Source organism: Athene cunicularia (genome assembly GCF_003259725.1).
Source record: "Athene cunicularia isolate RWA chromosome 5 unlocalized genomic scaffold, athCun1 chr5_part1, whole genome shotgun sequence".
NCBI classification, from domain to species: domain Eukaryota; kingdom Metazoa; phylum Chordata; class Aves; order Strigiformes; family Strigidae; genus Athene; species Athene cunicularia.
Genome location: NW_020799101.1, coordinates 3,578,214 through 3,581,413, shown reverse-complemented (window position 1 = coordinate 3,581,413; position 3,200 = coordinate 3,578,214). Strand labels below are relative to the sequence as shown.

The 3,200-nt window shown below is 53.8% G+C and overlaps 1 protein-coding gene across 1 annotated transcript in view; it reads left to right on the top strand.

Annotated features, from left to right (window-relative positions):
• Positions 1–125: 125 nt before the first annotated feature.
• TXNDC16 (thioredoxin domain containing 16) overlaps positions 126–3,200 on the top strand; it is a 39,815-nt gene continuing 36,740 nt past the window's right edge. Inside the window, exon 1 of the mRNA XM_026849190.1 lies at positions 126–506. The gene's annotated coding sequence lies outside the window, so the exon portion shown is untranslated. The remainder of the gene's footprint in view (positions 507–3,200) is intronic.

Below are 3,200 nucleotides of genomic sequence, written 5' to 3'. Positions count from 1 at the left end.
CCCCCCCCCCCCGACCCCGCAGCAGTAGCGGCAGGGAGTCTCCGCCTTGAGGGGTCGGCGCTGGGCTTCCCGTAGGAAGCAGAAGAATTTTCCTAGAGGGTCCCCGGAGCTGTCGGGGGGGTGAGGGGGGGGATTTGGGCCCCCCAGGCAGCCCCCGTGGGTGTGCGGGAGGAAGCCCCACGGGGGTTGGGTCTCCGGGGGCGTGCGGGATGTCCAAGTGTAGCTCCGAGGCTGTTCTCTCTGGGCGGGTGTCCCTATGGCTGTAGGGAAAACCCAGGGGTTGTAACAGCCAGGGGGACACTTCGGGGACACCCACAACCGAGAGAGCTCGGGGCTCCGAGATCCCACCGCTGCAAGGGCTGGACAGGCACAGCTTTATTTTTTTGGCATCCCAGATTCTCCAGCCTTACGGCCAGGCCGCCCACCCCAAAGGCCGAGGGGAGACCTGGAAGCATGACGCTCCCCTAGCAGCCGTGGTGGAGGGACGAGGACTTCAGGACACCCAGGTAGGTGACACCCCTAAGCCATCTTGGAGGTAGCTCAGCACCCCACCCCGTTGCCAGATGCTTTCCAGGGACTTTTGGGGGGCTGGTTCCCAGGGATGGACTAAATGGGGGCATTGGGGCAGCAGCAGCGGGCGATGCTGTGCATGGGCATCGAAGCGCTCCTCTCCCAGTGTCCCTCCCTTGGCTAGTGAGTGAGGCCCAACTGGGTGCTGGGAAGTGGGACCTGGAAGTGAAAATGAAAGTGAAACTCTCCGGGAAATGAAAGGAGACAGGGCAGCCGCAAAAAAACCAACCAAACATCCCAGAGAGGCAAAGCACACTAGGCAACGAGCGGACTGGGATATGTGGTTTGATGTCAATACGTTTCCCCCCTCTGCTGATGATCCTGGAGAAGGATCCCTGTGCTGCGAGGTGCTGCTCCTGCACCCTGTAGGCACCCTCATCCCCTGACTGCAGGCCCCTATCTTGCATTTGCACCGAAAATCGGGCACGTCTGGTGCAGGGAAGGAGAGGCTGCGGCACAGAGCGGAGCTCCGTTATCATCCGACATGGTGTGCCACATGTGCCTCCGGTCTCGTGAGCTGCCCCGGCACAGATTTGCTCCACGGGTTGATTACGCAGCAATCTGCAACGTCCTTAAAACTCTGCTGGTTGAAAAGTGCCTGTGCACAAAAGGCCTGGCAGTGTTCCGGCTTGAAACAGCGTTTGTGGATAAAATGCAGGATAAATACCTCTGCAGCGAGGCTCTGGTTTCTGGCTGGAAGCAGTTCATGAGTCTGTCGTGGCTCCTGGCATTGCAACCTGGCTGGGAGGTTTGTCGGAGGGTCCAGCGCGATGGAAACGTCTTCCCACAGCTGTAGGGTCATGGCCACGGCGACATACGATGCAGAGATCTGGCTGCAGGGACCTTGTGGTTGTGGGTTGCAACCCCTGCCTTCACCGGCTGCTTTTCCAAAGATGAGCAGGGAAGGGGAATGTGTAGTAAAAAATATGCAAAATAATACAATATCTGGTAAGGAAGTGAGGTTATTGTTGAGCAAGCATAGGATTCCATAAAACTAATGCATAACCTCACCCAGGAAAAAAAAAAGGACTTAAATATTGCTTGACATAAGCAATATTTCAACAGTTGTCAGCAGTATGTGTCAACAATTGTCAGGCATGTGATTTGGGGCTGTGTGGTCTTCCAATGAATTAAAAACCTGCAGGGCAAACCTCGCCCCTCCCAGGCAGTGAAGTGGCAGCAGGGTGACATTTTCCCATGGTGGCTTGTCACCAGAGAGTCAGTGTCATCCAGATATGCTTCAGTGGGATCCCAAGGATGCTTTATTTGGCTCTGAAGAGCCAATTTATCATCTCTACAGCAGAAAAGAAATTTGCAAGCAATACAGCTGTTGGGACAGCTTCTGGCTTCGGACAAGTTGGTTTCAAGGAAGTTGGATGCGTTTGGGAAGGGCTTACTGGTTGGGAAGTGATGTGTGACTGGAAGGATTCACGTGGATCTGCAGAGCAGAAGGCTGGAACAGAGAGCTTTTCAGGGAGTTTTTCTGTATACTCTAAAGGAAACCTGTCTGCATGGTCCAAAGTGCATGAGCCATCAGCGTTATGCTCTTCCGTGCATTTTTCAGCAGCAGAAGGTATATTTGTGCTGGAGCACCCAGCCATGCCAGGTAGAGTCCTTTCAGCCTGTTTAGCCTGATGTAGCTAAGGGGTGGAGTCAGCCCCTTGTGGATTTGGGGTCTGTTATCATAGAATCACAGAATAGTTTGGGTTGGAAGGGACCTTAAGATCACCCAGTCCCACCCCCTGCCCCAGTCAGGGCCACCTTCCACTAGCCCAGGTTGCCCAAAGCTCCGTCCAACCTGGCCTTGAACCCTTCCAGGAAGTGTCAGTTTAAAACCATTACCCCTTGTCCTATCCCTACACCCCTGATGGAGAGTTCCTCCCCACCTTTCCCATAGCCCCTTTCAGTCCTGGAAGTTATGTGTCCTCCCTGCCAGCAAATTTGGGAGGGCAGCACACTGGTTAACTGCTGCCAGAAGGGCATAAAAGACAGGCGAGCAAGCTGCCAAAAAACTGTACCAGCTGGGTCCGGATGAATGTCCTGCTGCAACAAAAAGCCTGATCTCCGTCGATCATCACAGGAGAGGTTGAAATGACTCCATTTAGGAGTGTCCAAAATGCCCCTGATTTAGCAGCATCTACCTAGGGAGTTAAAACTTGCCAGCTGAGGGCTCTGCAGGCTGGAAGATACTGAGAGAATGAGATAAAATGAGAAGGAAGCAGCAGTGTAATGTACTCGGACAAGACATAAAACGTAGGTTTTTTGCAAGAAGGTAATTGATCACCAGGAGGAAAATATCCTGCTGAGGGGTGTGGGAGATTTTACATCACTGGTGTTTAAGTCCAAGTTGGTGGTGTTTCCTCTGAGTTCAGGGAGGCCTGTGGATGATGCAAATGGTACCCAGCTATCTATGCAGTCCACGATTCCAGTGGGACAGTGGTTCTTCCCTGTCTCATGAGTCTTAAAAACATCACCCTCTGTTGAATGAGATGTGCTGCAGCTTCCTCTATTCCTGGGTTCAGTTTTGGGCCCCTCACCCCAAAAAGGCCATTGAATGACTCGAGCGTGGCCAGAGAAGGGCAACGGAGCTGGGGCAGGGTCTGGAGCACAGGTCTGCTGGGGAGCGGCTG